We start from the raw sequence: 20,096 nt of genomic DNA, 5'->3' as shown, positions 1-20,096 counted from the left end.
CCTTCGGCCTATTCGCACATCGGTCCGCTACTGACGCCGCCTCATGGGCCAACGGGTTTTGTACGCTTTTTATAGCCCAAAGCCGCATAACAAGTCATGTGACTTGTTTATAAAACTTTTCATTGGTTCATTTTACTTTTGGTTTCCTAATGATGGAAGGCTTGATCATATGACCTAAAAATAACACTTTTCATTGGATTAAAACATGAAAGACCCACCTTTTTTTTTCTCACTCGGCAATCAAAAAAGGTTCCGTTAGATGACAACAGAGGGGACAGGCAACAAGAACCATCACTCAAAAAAGGGGAGGGCAAGTTCTTCCCTACCGGGTCACGTTGGGGCTCCACCGGAACTCATCGAATTGATAGTCTACAGTGTTTCTGGATGTTTCAGACTGAAGCTGGCGTCAGCATGAGAGCACCACCATCTCGTAGCTCCGTCGTGGCCATTCCGCAAGCAATCATGGCAGCCGCTCCCCACCGGAAGCCTGCGGGAGTCGGGGGCCCCCAAGACTTTTGTAGAATCTTCAAGGCTGAGGGGACGCTTTCGAGAATGGAGCCCAAGCCCTAGCAGACAAGCGTCCGAGTTCCAAGGTGTCCCAGTGCCATTTTAGTGGACCAGGCCCAAATCCGGAGAGCCGGCCGCCATTTTAAGAGTCCTGTGGCAGCCGCCTATCGCTGCACCGCAAGAGTGGGTGCAACTCAACTACATGGTGAGCGAGACGCTGTAGCCGCAAGAGCGGGCGGTAAACAGCTGAATGGCGGATGAGGCACAGTGTAGCAAAAGCGGGCGGAATGGCAACTGAAACGGTAAAGGGGCGCCCCACTACAGCAGACGAGCCTCCACCTGGGGAGGCCCGTTCACGCCGCCTCCCCCCCCACCCCCCCGGGGCGCCCCACGCCATTCTTCGGAGCAGCATTGTAGGATACCAAAACCAGTGCGGCAACTTACTGGACATCACCTGGGTGCCGTCCAGATCTCAGCGCGTTCTGCTGCCTTGGGACTATTCGCACAACAGACCGCTACTGACGAGGCACAGTGCAGCAAAAGCGGGCGGAAAACCGCTGAATGGCAAGTGAAACGCTGAAGGAGCGCCCCACTACAACAGACGAGCCTCCACCTGGGGAGGCCCGTTCACGCCGCCTCCCCCCCCCCCCCCCCCGGGGCGCCCCACGCCGTTTTTCGGAGCAGCATTGTAGGATACCAAAACTAGTGCGGCACCCAGGTGACATCACCTGGGCGCCGTCCAGAACTCAGCACGTTGTGCTGCCTTGGGACTATTCGCACAACAGACCGCTACTGACCATTGTTGCTTCTGTTTTAATAAAAAAATTTTAACGTGTTTACTGTTTTTGTTGCGTTGTATATATTTATAAGTTATTAAAGTGTTATAATCCTACTACTTTGTTGGAGTGCTATATATTTTTAATGTGACACATAATTGTGAAGACTTTGATGTACAAAAAGGCATCCCTGGAATCTTCCGTTCAGGCTCCGTCCCACACACCCTCACAGTGAGAATCCCCTCCCCAATCACAATACAGGATGGTTATCAGATAGTAGGAACGCGTGTGGTGTGACGGATATCATCGGGTGGGGGCCTTGATCTACTGTAACTCCTTTGAAGAGGGGTGATTCTTTACAGTTGAGGCCATAAACTACATCCGCAGGGCTACGTGATAGCCTGGGACCGGCCTGGACAATCAGACACAGAGGAAGAGGAATGTCAGAGGGTGCGGTAGTGAATAGGGTGAAAGGGTGGTGTCGGGCGGGCACAGGGTGTGATTCTCAGGGAAGAGCAGCGCAGATGGGGGGAGGTTTATGGCCCATGCATAAGACAAGAGAGCGGGGGTGACCAGTGCGTGGGGGAGATGCTTGCGAGGGTGGGGAGCCATGCTGAGGATCGGCGGCGTGCAGAGAGTGGGTCTGGTCAAGGCATCTAAAATGGCTGCCGTGCACGACAAAAGTGTGGCATTGGAAAAAAAGCAAGATGGCGCAGACAATGTTTATCAATACGAATTAATTTATAACAATTATTTTTAACAATATATTTACTTGCAGTGTCAAAATGGCGGTCAACACTTCCTGATTTCCTTCGAATCGAACGTTAACAGACGTCACGCAGCAAAAAAAAAAAAAAAACGCTCACGCGCAGCCGCTGGAAGACAAGTATCAACATATATGAGCCTCCTCAGCCACCCTCAGAAAACATAGGGGGTCAGGATACGTCTCCCGTACCCCCTTATACCCATTTCTCACATTGTTTTTCCTCCATCTTGTAATTTAATTAAATCGAAACACAAAATGGCGAATTCCCGTTTTGCGTCCCGGTTCACTACCCGGTTCGCGAACCGGAAAGCGCTTCTACCGCAAAAAATCAATATTTTTTTATTTGCCCCACAGGACCCTTTAATAACCCCAACATCATTCCTAGGGGGTCAAGAAGGGTCTACCATGCCCGCTTTCATTAAATTCCCCCTTCGTTTTTCTCCTCCTCTTGTCTCTCGATCCTACCGAGAGACAAGATGGCGGCCGCTCCGGACTGTTTAGAATGTTGACAGACACCGGAGAGCCAATCAGCTTCGCTTCGCAAAGCTCCGTTACGCGAAAAGTACGCGAACTGGTGCGCTATCCGGGACGCTGTCACAGATATATCTGTTTTTTTAAACGTTAATTTCTCAAAATCCACTGGAGCACATATATTGAGACCCAGCAAAGGCACATCGAGCTAACAGTCCCTACAATTTTGCCAAGTTTCGTGCAAATCCATTCAGCCGTTCGAGCTAAAAGTGAGGCCAAACGCCCTATGGAAAAATGAATGGGAAAAACGTGTTTTGGGACTCCCCTTTTTTCTCGGCCCCCCCATGACGGAACCCCCCCAAATTTTCAGGGGCTGCTCAGAAACAAAATGTGCCATTTTACTGAAAATTTCAGCCGATTCCGTCCACAAACGCCAAAGTTATTAGACATAGAATTTTCAAAAGTTCCATAGAGAAAAAATCCTAACTATATATACCTACTGGCGACCGCCAGTAGGTAATATATATATATATATATATATATATATATATATATATATATATATATATATATATACACGTACCTAATGAAAATATTTAAAAAATCAATAGGATAACATTTATGAATTACTGCACACAATATAAAAACTGAAAAATCCAAAAAACCCATTTAAAAAAAACACTATAAACATTAAAACACATTTTAAAATAAAAAATAATTCACTTAAAGAATTAAAAAATAAAACTTGTGCTATACACTCTATTTAACCAACATTATTAAAACGATGGAGTCCGAGAATATTAAATATACTGTTCCCATACGTGAATTGTCAATGCTCATAATTCCATCTAATTATTCACCAGTGGCACACAGCTAATCTATGGGACAAACCTGTTGCATTAACTATCAGAAGTGTTAATTATTCCTTATGAAGGTTTATTGTAATTGAAACTTAGCCATCTTGGTACGAATATGGTAATAGGGGACTAGTCACAAAGTCTACCTTCAATGCATTAGTATCTGCATAGAAATCATTAACTATCCACCTGATTCAATAAATACAGAGGATTGCACCACAGAGTTCAAAGAATTTGTACCAAAACGATATCTGCATTTGTACAAAATGAAAAAGAAGATTATTCCCTCAACTATCATGGTCCATGGTCCAGTGTTATGCAAAAAAGTAACACATTTGACTGAACCAATATTGCCTTGTCAGTAACTGACATTGAGCGCGCCATCAAAGTTAATTTTTTTATTTTTTAAAATGTATTTACAAAAGTTTTATATAGCGCGAACAAGATCCCGAAGGATATCAGAGCGCTTTACAAAAAGGATGGAAGGAGGGTAACACATACAATATCGACATTAAGTAGGATTAAAAGCAAGAATAATCACAGAATTTGGTGAATTCAAAGCCTCAGTTGAACCATCTGTTTTACTGGTAGAATAATGAATGTTGCCAATAGTCAGGGACCAGACATTACATTTGTTTGTATTAGCTTCCCAATGCCAAAACTACCATTTCAAAATCCAGGGTCCCTTTTTTGCCGCCTCTTCGCAGATTAAGTATTTCGACAGGACAGGACTTCCTTCTTGTCTACAGATGGGACCTGGTACTCCATCTTTGTCGGCGATGGGCTGGATATGTTGTTGTGGGACAAAGTGCATTTCTAGGTCACTGTCAGGAGATTGTGGTCTTCCTTGCCCATGGCTACCTTCAAACATGTTGTCAGGGGCCATCAATTCTGTTCTGTGGACTGATTGAGGCCGCATTGATGTCAGCAGGGTGGGGGAGGGGCGGATGTAAGTTGGACATAGGAGAAGCAGTGCACATAAACGGTGTGAGTTGTAGAGATATTCTGAGAGTTTTATTCCATACTGCCCTCTGAGTCAAGTTCCGTGTGCCTAGAAGTCGTAGATGTGACAATATTGTGGTACACAGTATCTGGGCCGCTCTCCCTCAACCACAAACTGAGTTAAGCCTTCTCTGTTCACAATAGCTTTCTTTGACAAGTCAATGTACAAAGGTAGCGAGCGGTGTAAAAAACCTTTAACTTCCCCCCATAGAAAGTGTGCACATCCCCATTTTTAATTTTTTTTTAACATTATTGTATTTTGTGAACTTTTGAAGAACAACTGTTGTATAAGTGTCTTACGCAAATACCCATACCCGTCTTTTTGGGGTCATAGAAAATACCTGAAGTCCAAACGTTCATTTAGCCCCTTTGGGTTAACAGTATCCATTAAATTGATCCAATAGGTCTCTCTTTGTAAGATAAATTGAGTGTTGTCTCATCCCTGTTTGAGGGGGACCTGTTCTAGGGCCAAAAAAAGAAGTTGACTGATATTGTGGTGCATGGTATTGAAGTGTGCATCAATCGTAGACTTCAAATTCAGTGTACGGATATTACTTTTATGTTCGTTGAGGTGTACTCTAATTTTCTGCTCCGTCTTACCAACGTTAGCTAGGCCGCACGGACATTTGAGCATGTAAATAACATTCTGGCTGTTACAGGTGGCAGTTACCCTTAGTTTAATAGGAGTTCCTCTGTTGGGGTGTCTAATAATATCGCCTTTGATGATAAAGTTGCAACTGCTGCAATTTAAACAAGGGATGGTTCCTTTGAAGTTCTGTTCTTTTAAATCTGTGGGTTTGTTTAATATCTGTTTCAAATTTCTCGATCTCGAATAAGCGAATCTAGGTGGCAAGTTAAACATTCCTTTGAAGTCGGCTTCAGTGTTGAGCATAGGCCAATATTTGAGTATGGCTTTTTTGATTTGGTAACTGTGGGTTGAAAATTTGGACATAAATACACCTCTGTTATCATCCTTAATCTGGTCAGTGCTACTCAATAAATGTTCCCTTGTCTTGTTCTCTGCTGTGATAATGGCTGTTTTCAAGATAGAGTGAGGGTAACCTTGGTCTTTAAATATTTTTACGCATACGTTCATACTTTCTTTGTTTGCCTCTTCGTTAGATGATATTCTTTTTAGTCTCAGTAACTGCGAATAAGGAAGATGTTTTTTTAACGATGGCTGGTGGAAACTGTGAAAGTGTAAAAGATTGTTTTGGTCAGTTGGTTTAGTGTAAACTTTGGTTATTAGTTGTCCATTGTTTGTTGATGATGAAGGTATCAAGAAAAATAATTTGTTCAGTGCTGATTGTTGATGTAAATTCTATACGTTCATCTACCTTATTCAAGGTTTTAATGGCTTCAGTCAACTTTGCTTGTGATCCTCTCCATAATATAAATATATCATCAATATACCTTTTATATATGATGAGATGTTTTAACCACTCTTCCTGATTTAAAATGTGGTCAAGTTTAAAACGATGCATAAACAGGTTGGCATACATCGGTTTGATTTGATTTTCTAAATGGTTCCTAATATCTGTGCTGATGAAGTTGCTTATAATGTTTTTTGGGCCGAAACTTCAACTCTTGGCCACAGGAGTACTCTCTGAAATTGCTGTGTCAAGAACATTGTTGATCCAAATCATATGTCATTGTGTTAATGATATTAGAAAATAACATCTTAATGTCTTGCTTTAATACAAGATTCTACCCCTGAGTATTGATCACGTATTTCTCTGTGATATAAATCCTGCAGGGATGATAGCATTTTAATGTATATATCTGAATAATATGAATGTGGGGATCTGGACACTTTGGGGCCCATTAGCATGGCGGGCGGATCGCCACCGCCCGACCAGCGGTGGCAATCTGCCCGCCAAAACACCCAGCTGGACGGCCTTTTACCCCCCGCCACATTAGCATGGCGGTGGTACTGCGGCTGACGGAAAGACCGTTCGCCGCTAGGCAATCATGACGATTGCCTACCGGGCAAAAAAGGCCTATAATATGGTGGCTGTGCCTTGCAGCCACCACCATCCATATTATGATGGGGGCGATGTTATGCCTTTTATGGCGGAGACTCCGCCATGGAAAGGCATGCGGGAACTGCTTTGGGTGCCCGTTGTGGGCCCCTGGGGAGTTGGGGGGCTGCACTTGGGGGCTACCCATGGTACCCCCATACATTGACAATCACAAGGTGGCAGGCACCTCGCGGTGCCTGTCACGTTGTGCATGCCAATGCGCGACATGCATTTTCTGCACTGTGGCGGGTGCTGCTCACAGCACCGCCCGCCACAATGTTGAATATTAGGAAGCGATCACCAGGGTGGTGGTCGCATCCTAATTGGCAGTGTGAGACTGCCACACCACTGGCAGCCGGTCCCAGCACCGCTAAAGTGGCGGGCAGACTGAAGTCCGCCCACCACCCTAATGGACCCCCAAATAGCTTGTTCGAGTTACAGATTATGAAATGTTTGGCTCTGACTATTGCAATTTAAATGTAATAAATATCATATTTCTAAAATATATTTATGTTTTAAATCAATTTGATACAGAAAGTGCCTTTTTATGTTTAAATGTTGGGTGAGTTCATAGGGCAGAATATAACGCATTAGCCTTGGTAAATTGAGAATTATGGCCTTACTGTTGTGCGTATGGTATGATAATGTATGGTGCAAGTTGAAAACACCAATTTAAAGGTTATAAAGGCCTTTTTGTACCTGGTTTTGAAACTCTGTTGCAAATAATTTATAGCAAAACTATTTTTTCACATTGGGCATGCATAAAAGCAGCATGATTGGGTATGGTCCCCACCAGCCACCCAGGGAAGATGTTGCCTTCTCATGGTTAAGCCTCGCTGCTCCTTGGAGTTCAGCACTGTGACCAAAAGGTTTGTCTGGCCTTCACTGAACCTCTTCTTGAAGTGCACATGAAAGAGTATAAAAATGGACCCTTTGTGTGATTTTAAATTGGGAGTTAAGAGCTCTTGTTGGTCAATTCTTCACCTTTTTAAAATTAAACACCTGATTTTATACCCTTTGTTTCATTTTTTGAAATGTAATCTTTCTAGTGTTTCAGATTTGATCACCTCGCCTCCTTTAAAAAATTAAAAAAGCCCTCTCTATCGATTGTTAATCAACTAGCAATATCAGCTAGCCTAGAGCATCTACTGTTCTCAAGAGAAGCCCTTTACTCAGCCCTAGAACTACCAAAAATAAAAGCAAGTAATCACCTTAGAAATAAAGTCGTTTTTTTTGCCTTTCCCTCTTCAAAATATCTCTATTTAATTTTGACATATATAAATCATCAGGAAAGAGATTATAACAGAAACCAGCTACAAGAATCTACATACAGAACAGAGGAATTATACCCCAAATTGACTAATATGGCATAAGCTAAAACTAACATATGAAGTAATGCAACCGCTTTTAGAAAAAATAAAAGCCTCCTTGCTTCATATAGAGCCAGAAAGACTCAGAAAGAAGGGTAAAAGAGGAAGAAGATAGAAAAAGACACACAAATAATTAACACAACAGACCAAAGAGTTAAGTCTAAAGTTCACAGAAATCACCCCATAGCTCTTTGTATAAGGTCGCCACTATAAACCTAGATGCTATACCAAACTGCGAATAACAGCGGTTTGTAAATATACGCAGGAAGAGAAAACAGCCGCTTATTACGCAGCTTCCTGTTCCTCATTGTGACACATTTACACTTCTAAACAGCGAGAGTCTCTATTAGGGAGAGAATGTGTCTTATTAGAGCTGTTTCTGAACGCTACGTGCAACATCCAACCACAAGCCGTAATGTTTGTTTGTGGTTAGGTATTTCATATTTAGCAACCTTTTAACAGTAATAAATGTGCATTCGGAGAATTGTGGCTCCTTTACGCATAATCATGGTTTTCTATAGATGTATTCGGTCTGTTCCTAGTACCCTACCTCACAGCCTGGCCAGTGGCTGTACCCAGCGGGCACTGGACCCCAGCCTGTCTGTTGCACCATCATTTTTGGCATGAACAGTCCTTCATTTCAGAAAGACACAGCATGTTATCCTCGCATACTTGGGACTATGGGCCTGGTTTACATTTCGGTGGATGGGTGACTCTGTCACAACGGTGATGGATATCCAGTCTGCCAAAAAATAAATCCAATAGGATATAATGTGATTTATATTTCGGTGGACTCTGAATCTGAATCAGGCCCTATATTTGTAGCGCAGAGGCAAGGATGAGTGGCAACTGGGGCAGTGAAGTGACAAAATTGTAATGTTTCTGACGTATGCATATTTTCATTTTTAACAGATAGTAGTACATGTTTTAAGGTAGAAGTCAGGAAAATTATAGTGGACAGTAAGGGGGTCATCACAATGTTGGGCAGACCGCCTTTACAGGCCGTCGGTGGCGGCCCGTCAGACATCCTGGGAATCGGTCCAACCACCAGATTACAAATCCAGCAGTCGGAGTGCAGAGGTCAGGGTGTAGGACCGACGCCTCCGACAGGATCAAAGATCCAGTGGGGACGGCGGTCCAGTTCCTAACACTACAATAGGGAAGTGCCTGTGAAGGCACCGCCATAGGGATTAGGCTATCCCTTTCCGACTGCCTTTTCACAGCAGTCACCCTGCCAAGTAAAGGCAGCCAGAAGGGCACTTTAAGGGCCCCAAGCAGGGCCCCTGTCCCGCGTAGGCCACTGCTAAGTGGCCTGTGCCCCCCAAACATTCCGTGGACTGTATGCCAGGCACCACATGGTGCATGGATGTGCACAAACTGCCTTTTTCCACCGCTGCTTGTGCTGCTGCCCTTTTTCTGGGCCGCAGCACAAGCAGCGGTGGAAAAAGGCAGTTTCTGACCAACTGTCCATTGTAATTAGGCCCTAAATTCAACTTGTCGTGGAGGACACTGGAAAATAAAATTTAAAAAGTGAAGAAAAAAGATAATGTTTGGGTATGTAATCAGTGGTCGATTTTTGCAGGGAAACAATGAAAATGAACAGAATCAGAAAAGCTGTGTGGTCGGGTGAGAGGCAGGGTTTTGAGCCGCCAGTCAAGAAAGACGGTATAGCACCACTGGGTCCAAGAGCAGGACAGGCAAGTATCAAAAAATAAAGGAATAGCGCAAAGTAAGTTTGTGTCTTCAGACACAAACCCGGATTTAGAACACTCTTCTGAAACAAGTTTAAATCGATGACATGATATATAAATAGCATAGCTGTAGGTGGGCAACAACCAAGACTGAGCAGAGGAGTGTATGGGGTCCATTTTGTTGTAAACCCAGGTGCGGGGATGAAGCAGCAAGGTCGCATTGGAACCAAAAATAGACCCGGGCAGCCCAAAAAAAGTGGTCCATATTGGAGGAGCCGACCTATCATAAAACATTGCTTGGTTAGTATCAGGAGGCTAAGTTTTGGAGAAATGTGTATTGTATTAAGCATTTTAAAGCTTGAAGGGTCAGTAGCACTGGTGAAGAATAGAAACATTGTAACTGTAAAAACAATACTTATTCCAGTCTCAACACCTTGTACAAGGTTGCAAGAATACCACTCCCAATCAACTTGGTTCTCGACCCTGATTATAACATACATCAGAAATATAGTACAAATCCAGGGGGAAAAAGGGGTTAGGTCTGGATCCCTGGAAAAAGATCCTATGATAACAAAAGTAAGAGAAAAAGCTGCTCTGAAATTCCTCCACTTTATGATTCACTGCATACCGATTTCATGAAATAAAACCTGTAATTTTCAGGAGTGCTCGCCATGTTTATTATGCCTTTTTTAATAATACCAGTAATAAAAATAAACTATTATTCACTTGTATAGTAATAAAATATGCCCACCCTTGCTGCCACCTTAGGCAGTAAATCAGTCTGAAGACTGGCAAAGGCGCACAGAGGCATCTGCAACAGGTATCAGCGATACCTACCAAGACTAGCAAAGTCCTAGCCTTGGCCCCTGGATCCTGCCAGGCCTCAAGACCTTCCCATTAGTGACATGCTGTAGTGTCACTGATACATGTAGCCCTGGGCGCTTTTGTCGTAATCCCTATCTTGCCCAGGGCTACACATCAATCATGCTGTAAGGGCCTCCTTTCCTATCTCAACACGAGGGAGAGGAGTTGGCAGGAGTCTCACTTTCCACACCCTACTTAGGCTAAAAGTCAAAAATCTGACATCTGTAGCCTAGGCATTACTGTACAGACTCCAACTTTGTACTTCAGTTGTCGAGGCTGAAAGAAGCTATGTACTTGCCCTGGGAGTTCACCCAGTAGCATCAGCTGAAGCAAAAGTGAGTGTAAGCTAGTGACTGACTGAGTGAGAATGAAGAAGAATTAAGGAGGCAATTTTTGGTATGTAAGTTGCCTAGGTAAAATGCAGGCACATGCTCTGTAATTCTTTGCACATGGGACAGATGCAGCTGTAATAAACTGCTGATGCTGACATACTTGGCCTACTTCTTGATACAAGCGGACCTATGGCAAAATGCAAGCACTGGCATATTAGAGGTAATTCTTAACATATAGAATGAGGCACCAATTGCAAAATATTGGTGCTTGCATACTAGAGGTAATTTATTTTTATGGGATCCCAGTGGTAAAATGCTAATAAAAACAACACACATGCCAGTACTGAATCAATATTCACAATGTACTTGCTCAAATCACACATGACACTCATTGTGATGGGAAAGAGCTAATTTATTTTTTCTTTTTGTTTCAAAGGAGAATTGGGAACTGATTGTTTCCAATCCTATTACTTTTCATTCAAGTCAATTTATTAATTTCATAGACCACAACAAATAACAACACAAACATGTTATGAATTATATGTAGTGTGTACATATATAATTTTAACAAAACTCAAAATTAATACACAACCAATTTGTGAGTTAGGGTTCCACACAAACTTGAAAAAATAATAATAATGAAATACATGTGAAAAGAATAAAACAAAAACACAAGAAAAACGACCAGCGGGGTTGGAAAATGTATTTATAGAACTGCCTCTTACTTTATTCCATAGTTTCCTCAAACAAAGCCGATTTAGAGTTAAAAAAAGTTAACCTATGGTTTTTTAGTGAATTTCTAAGGTTTTTAAATGCTATTTTTTAACTCTAACGTCTGTAAAACCTATGTTTTTTCTGTGAATTTTGAAGTTTTTTTAAATGTTAATTTCATATTTTAATATTTATAAAACCTATATTTTTTAAAAAAAATTGGTAATATTTTGGAACTCTATTACACTTTTTTACACTTTTTTTACTTTGAAAATCATGCAATGTTTTATTTCTTTCCCAAAAATATGTATATTTTTATGGGGGGGGGAGAAAACTGCACTCCCATACAGGTACCGTACCAAGCTCCATCACCACACGAATCCTATCCGCCATATTGCTAAACTCGTAAATGATGCGCATTTCCTATCCGACGAGTTTGTGACACCGCTTCCCGCATAACATCATATACGCATGAAGTCACCCCAGGTACTAGTTTGGTATCCGACGGGTACGCAGTACCAAGCCACATGTTACATCATGTACGTATGGGGTCACAACGAGTACAGGCTGTCAGGCCCTGTGTTAAATCACAGACGTATAGTATCGCGCCGGGTACGCCATTCCCTTTTTTTTTGTCTCACACCAGAACCTGGGCTTCTAAGGGAATTTACAAGGGCATATTATTAACCCCTTATCGCCTCTTTAGCGGCAGTTTCCTGCCGCTAAAGCAGCGATAATGTTATCGCCCTTCCTTCATAATATGGCCCATACTCTCTGGCCTCGTGTATTTAATGTTAAGGACTTGCTGAACCACACTCTTTCTCGCAGACCCCAGCGTACTAGACCAACGGGTGACAGAGGGTAAACACTAAGGGCTGGGTGCAATAGGCCGAAGCTCTGTCTCTTCCTCCCTCTCTTTTTTTGACTCGCCCTCCCCTTCTCCCTTCCACCCACTCCCCCTCTCTTCCATTCTCCCTATGGTCCTTTCATTCGGACTACCTTTCTTTACGTCTTCCACATAGCACATATACTTTTGTTTCATTTTTGTCTTGCAGGTTTCCTACACTGCTTCCACTGGAATCCAACCCACGTTTGTTTTATCATACTGTTCTATTAAAGTTACATTTCTAGTTATTTCTGTTTTAATAAAGGTTACTTTTTTCAAATGAATAACTGAGTGTATAGATCTTCTTTTTCTGACAACACTTGTCTATTATTTATTGTGAAAATCATCTGTTTATAGGAGATTTTAAGGACAACATTATTTAATATTAGGGTGCACCTACCAAACATAATCTAACTGATTATTAGACAAATGAAGCCTGGGTAATTTTACAACTGCAAGAATTCAATGAGTGTATCACTTTATAACACCATAAGTACTGCCCGTGTGTTTACAGAACAAATAAGGCTCTGCCTAGGACCACCGAGGCTTCAGGGACTGCTGAGGCCCACCCTGCATATTTAAATAAAGACCCGGAGTGTGGCAATCCCCGGACTTCAGTTGGCCCCGAACCCCCCGAACAATTAGTAAACAATACCCCGGAAGGTGGCGCTCCCCTAGACTGCAAAATGTCTCTGTGCCCTATGTGACATTAAGATCCCCAGTCCTACAGAGACCCCGCAATATAATAGTTGGATTGGCTACGGAACATTACCCACCCACCAGGAGCCTCATTTAAAAGAACGGGTGAGACCCAGCTTTTTTTTGTTTTGTTCTTTTCTATCCATGTTTACCATCCGCATCCCCTCTATTACAGCGATACAAGGTTTTCCTCCTCTTGCTTCAAGTAGTCGAACAAGTATTTGCTATCACAGGGTGGAAACCATGCACCACCCTCTAATAGCAAACACAAATGTCCAGTGAATGCACACCCCTGGACATTGCATGAGTTGCACCTCAGAGGTCGCCCTCCCTAGGACCATAATGCATTTTTTAGTATAAACGCATACACGTGTAGTACAGCGACCAGCGACCAGAACGTAGTGAAGAAGCAGAGGAAGCACAAAATCAAAAAATATAAATCCTACCAGAAGTCGGATGACATAGTTTAATGAGCCGACGACCCTGGCATGAGTAGAAACAGCTACACAAACAAAACGGGTCTTGAGCACAACACAAGCAATTTTAAAATATTGGGGAGTGGTGCCTTCTTTTTGCCTTCTCCCGCGTGTCGACAAATTTATGTAGTGAAGAGGCAGACAGCAGTTGATCCAATAAGAAGATTTATTACAAGAAAACAAGACACCAGAAACAACCACCGAAAGGAACAGACAGCAAAGCAACCATCTAATCCAGCACCGTGTACAAACTCCGCAAGGTTCCCCTCATGACAGCAATATATTCTAACATTACATACTGAGGGCCATATTATCAAAAAAACGGCATTTAAATTATCGCTGCTTTAGTGGTAGGAAACTGCTGCTAAAACGGCAATAATGGGCTTGATAATATTCCGTAGAGAATTCCAATAGAAGCCCGTGTTCTGGTGTTAACATGGGCTTCTATTGGAATTCTCTATGGCATATTATCAAGCCCATTATCGCCGTTTTAGCAGCAGTTTCCTGCCGCTAAAGCGGCGATAATTTTAACACTGTTCCTTGATAATATCTCCCTTAGATTCTAGTAGCATTACATACTAACATTATACTATGACTTACAATGGAATACTACACAGGGCAGATGACTTTACAGCAGTGAGCTCATGGTTTCATCCACGAGTCTTGAGACTGGTAAGGGTAAGACTTTCGCTTCCCACTCCCTATATTGTATAAATGTAAACTAACACTCCTTCCACAGGTATGCTACAGCGCCCAGAGCACATCACCTTACAGCAATGAGCTCACAATTTAGGCTCACGGTTTAATCCCCGAGTCTTCACACCAGTAGGGATGAGCAGTTCGCTTCCCACTCCCTATTTACTAAAAACGCATACTAACACTACTTACACACTTATACTACAGCGGCTAGTATCCTACAGCACCCAGAGTCCATCACTTTACAGCAATCAGCTCGGTGTCATCCCCAAGTCTTCACACCGGTAGGCGTAACTACTTTGCGTCCACTTCCGGTATAGTATAAATGCATGGTAGCGGTCAGTAGTTCCCTTCCCACTCCCTGTATGGTATAAACGCCTACTAACACTACTTGCACATGTATGCTACAAACACCAGACCACATCACTTTACAGCAATGACTGCACAGTTTAGACTCTCAGTTTCATATCCGAGTGTAGCACCATATCATATCATCACCATGCCACTCTGAGCAACACCGCACTTTCAGACCGTTAACAGTGATGATACCTACCTACTGGCGACCACCATTAGGTAGTCAAGAACAAATTACAATAGTTCCTTGATTCTTTTAGCTTTCAAAAATTCTCTCTATTACTGTCTTTCTACTTATCCACATAAATAGTTTTTTAAATATTCAAGTACACATTGAAGTCAGAAATGCAACGTATTCTATCAACACACTTTCTAGAACATTCTACAAAACGTGGAGGTTAAAAGTTCATAATTTTTTTTACACCTAACGATATTTTTTTGCAACATTTTCTCGTACATTTCACAGCACGTGCAGGTTAAAAGTTCACAATTGTTTTACGTTCGAACAGTGCCTTCCAAATACAAGTAGCAGGTGTGGTTGAGTTGAGCAAATTTTATCCTATAATATGTACTCTGCTTTTTCTTAACCAATCACAAAGATACTTTCCCACAAAATGAATGTGCACCCTACTTTTCAAAAACAATGCTTTTCATCTCCCAATCAGGTACCATTTTGTATGCGAAAAGAAACTAGTTCCCCATCTTTAAACATATCTCTTATTATACGAAGGAACTGCATGAGCTACAGACATCTTTCCATACCTTCCAGCCATACCTTCAAAATGCTAGTGTGGATCGTAGGACATAGCTATGTTTTCTGGTGCAAGCGGTATGCAGAACAGAGACGTATTGACTTAGACCTAGGTTTACAAAAGGTGAACATTAAATGGTTTGGTCAGAGAGGATTGAAGTGGCACCAATTGTTGCCTTTGGTTAAAACCTGTTTGCATCTCCAACACCCTGACCTCATGATTGTGCACTGTGGTGGAAAGGACCTAGGCACATTGACTGGGATAGGTTTGGAAATGCTTATGAAGGACACCTTTAGACAATTGGTGTTACTTTTGCCTCAAACTGTCTTTGTATATTCCAATATATGCCAAAGACAGAAGTGGAAATAGTGCAAACATTTTGTCCTCAGATTGAAAAATCTCGGAAAAAAGTCAACAAAGCTGTCTTTGTGTACCTCAGAGACCACAAAATGGGGTCCATATACAACAACAACAACATACATTTTGTTATAGCCGATCTCTACAGAAGTGATGGAGTACATTTCACAGATCAGGGAAACCACATTTTCCTGAACAACTTGAAGCTGTGCATCCGCACTTTTATGTAGCTCCAACTAATGTACACAAGGGCTCTTTTTAGAGCCACCCTATAACTTACAATTTAGGCCCACTATTTTCAGGCCTCATAACGCTAACTCACGCACCCTCGCCAAAATGTATTCTCCACACAGCTGTGGCGCAGCGGCCAGACCATCTCACTTTGCAGCACAGACCTCTTGCTTTGATCCCCAGCTTTACTCACCCATAGGGGTGAGTAGTTTGCGGTTTACAAATACCATATTGATTTACCTTTGCACTCCCTATACAACACCACCTAAGCACCATACACAAGCTACAATGTTCTAAACAAAAGTTCATCCAAGTAGCTATAACTACATGCTGACACTACTTGCACAGATGTGGCACAGCGGCCAGAGCACATGACTTCACAGCATATGACACACACTTTGGGCTCACGCTTTAATCCCCGACTCCGGCAGCAGCTCAGCTTAGCAGCATGAGACTCTAGACAATACCTCACATATATTCCGTACCCCAGGACTTTCATACCAGTACGGGTCAGTAGTTCGTCCTAGTAGTTATAAACACATCCGGACACTACTTCCACAACTGTAGTGCAGCGGCCACAGCCCATGACTTCCCAGCATAAGACACACAATTTGGGCTCACGCTTTAATCCCCGAGTTCCGCACCAGCTCACCTTACCCACATCAGACTCTATGCAATACCTCACTTAATTTCCATAGCCCACTACTTACACACCGGTAGGGGTAAATACTTCGCTTCGCACCCCCTCTATAGCACTCCCTAAACACCCCAGAGAGGTTATAGTGCTCCTACCCTTCTATTTCCCACTTTTTCTCCCTTTTTCACCTTACTCACTTCAACGCAAACACAAAATGGCAGCCAACACTTCCTAGTTGCAACCGCTCGCGGCCAATCAGCAACTAGCTTGTGCTCGTAACTCCTCAGCCAATCAGATGGCAGAATTCTCAAATATCGATATCTGTAAATTTCGATATTTCTAAAAAACTACTGAACAAATTTACACCAAATAAGCAACAGCATATTTCCTCGGCCAAGACCCTTCTCCCTTCCAAATTTGTGGTAATTCTCTTCACCTGTTCGACCTGTAGCTTTGTCTAAAGTTTCCTATGGAAATGAACATGGAGAAAACACGTTTTGGGACCCCCTTTTTTTCTCGCCTCCCCTTTATGAATCACCTCCAAACTTTCAACATAGGAGCGGATCTCAACAAAGAATTAGTTTTGAAAATGTTGCGAAGATTTGTCAATCGGCGCCAAAGTCATTGGGAACAGAATGCTGCCATTTTTCTATGGTAACTAGGTCCTAACTATAACTACCTACTGGTGACTGGCAGTAGGTTATATATATATATATATATATATATATATATATATATATATATATATATATATATATTTTTTTTTTTTTTGACCATGTCATGAGTGATGTAATATGTGACGTCATCAGCAGTGCTTTGCAGGCGCGCAAGTTATAGTGAGTCCAACTAACTATAACGTGGGAATTTCAATGGATTTATGTCAGTAAAATTTCCAGCTAACTATAACTGGTGTCAAACCTATGGTTTTTACAGTGAATTTAATAGGTTTTTTAAATGCTAATTCCTAACTATAACTGGTGTGAAACCTATGGTTTTTTCAGTGAATTTCAAAGGTTTTTTAAATGCTAATTCCTAACTATAACTGGTGTGAAACCTATGTTATTTTGAGTGAATTTCATAGGTTTTTTAAATGCTAATTCCTAACTATATATAAGACCTCAAACCTATGTTTTTTTCAGTGAATTCAAAGGTTTTTTAATAGCAAATTTCTATAGCTATGAAATGTAATATTTTTTATAATGAATCCTATATTGTATATTTATGTAATACTATTTTTTTTATGTATATTGTTCATGTATTTTTTGTTGTATTTTTTTGCCCTGGAGAGCTCCAGGTGTCATGCGGCGCGCCCCGGTGCGCGTACCGGTGAGCGTCCCGTTAGCGCTATTGCCGCGAACGAAAACATCATCGTGACGTATTGCATAGCCGCGTCCGCGTGATACGCATGGCGTACGTGCACCCGGAAGCACTCGAGCGCATACAATCGCGCTACGTAAGCGCCCCGGGGCGCGCCCTGGGGCGCGTAGCGTAAGCGCGTCGGGTCATGTGACCTGAAAATAACACTTTTCATTGGTTCAGGACAGTTTTGGTTTCTAATGATGAAGCCAGTGTCATGTGACCTGAAAATAACACTTTTCATTGGTTCAGGACAGTTTTGTTTTCCAAAAGATGAAAGCCCCCACCTTTTTTCCTCATTCTCACTTTTTACTTTGACTGAGGAAGACCTGTTTGGAGACCTATTTGTACCTATTTGTACTGAGAAATGGCTACAGTAGCAGCAGCAGCAGGAGCATCTCAACCACCACCACCACCACCACCACCACAAGGACCACCACAACACCACAGTGGTGGATAAGAAGAAGAGGAGGCGGAGGAGGAGGAGGAGAGGCGGTACCTGCCTGAAGATACTACCACCTATAAGCCAAAGGAGCACATTGTCTGGGAGTTTCTTAAAATCCCAACGGGCCTCAAGAAAGTTAATGCGCCAAAGGTTACTTGCCTGATCTGTGGCACTGTACTTTCCAGGGGGAACCCTGCCAAAAAGTATTCTTTTGGCAACAACACCATGAATCGCCACATGCAACGCCGGCAACCAAACAACTATGCTGCGGCAGAGGTCAGAGAACTGACCAGAAACCCTCCCCAATCTTCACCCAGCACCTCCCAAAGTAAGCAACCCACTCCATTGGGTCCAGAGACAAGTGAGATGGTCCCAAACATCCAAACCCAGTTTGGAGATTTCAAAATTGTTTGCAAATTTTGTGGAAGGACAATTTGCTATGGAGAGCAAAGTATTAAACTGATTAACCACGACCCTTTTTACACATCTCTGCAACGCAGCCCCCGTGCATGTTTGAAGAGGGGGAACTAATTCCCCTTGCATACTGGGGGCCCCTGGGGGCCAACTAGCCCACCAGGAGCCTCCAGTATGCGCCAGGGGACTGCATTGCAGAGAGGTGTAATGAGGCCACACTCTTTCTTACACCTCTCTGCAACGCAGCCCCCGTGCATGTTTGAAGAGGGGGAACTAATTCCCCTTGCATACTAGGGGTCCCTGGGGGCCAACTAGCCCACCTGGAACCTCCAGTATGCGCCAGGGGGCTGCATTGCACAAAGGTGTAATGAGGCTATGCCCCTTTTTACACCTCTCTGCAACGCAGGCCACTGGCGTGTTTGCAGAGGGGGGACTAATTCCCCTTGCATACTGGGGGTCCCTGGGTCATATCTGCCGAAACACCGATATTCCGAACGATTGAAAATGACTTTTCTTGAGAAACATTCGGATTTGGATTATCAAGTCCTATACTTTGGAATTTTTGAAAGACTGACTTTGAGGATGCTATAAATTACTCAAGTCTGCCCGAATTGTGTGGGTAAAATTGATACCTAGTCACTTTGAATAAGAATGTACTTACGTCTCATCTAACATTTGGAAGAAATATCTAGTTATATGACAACAGGATACCGACATAACTTGAAGGAAATAAGAATGCCCTGAAGAAGTTCTGTTGTACAGAACGAAACGTTTCGGCTGGCTGTGGAACATAAACTTAAGGTAAATAAAAGCATTTGAATATACACCAAGATTCAGCGCTTCAATAAGGACTCTAAGTGATATGATTTGATTGGAATTATTGTGCAAGTGGTGCTGTGCCAAACTTTGGAATATTCTCCACTACTCTCTACTACTTACTCTCTCCTACTCCACTACTCTCAAATACTCACTCTCTACTACTCATTCTCTACTACTCTACTACTCTCTACCACTCTCTCTCTACTACTCACTCCCTACTACTCACTATCTACTACTCTCTACTACTCACTCTCTACTACTCTCTCTCTACTACTCACTCTTTACTACTCACTCTCTAATACTCTCTACTACTCACTCTCTACTTCTCACTCTCTGCTACTCTCTACTACTCACTCTCTACTACTCTCTCTCTACTACTCACTCTCTACTACTCACTCTACTACTCACTCTCTACTACTCTCTCTCTACTAGTCTCTACTACTCACTCTCTACTACTCTCTACTATTCTCTCTCTCTGCTACTCACTCTCTACTACTCTCTACTACTCACTCTCTACTACTCACTCTCTACTACTCTCTACTACTCACTCTTTACTACTCTCTACTACTCACTCTCTACTGCTCTCTACTACTCACTCTACTAGTT

The sequence above is a fragment of the Lissotriton vulgaris genome, chromosome 1_1, assembly GCF_964263255.1.
Source record: "Lissotriton vulgaris chromosome 1_1, aLisVul1.2, whole genome shotgun sequence".
NCBI lineage: Eukaryota > Metazoa > Chordata > Amphibia > Caudata > Salamandridae > Lissotriton > Lissotriton vulgaris.
Note: the sequence above shows the minus strand (reverse complement) of the source record.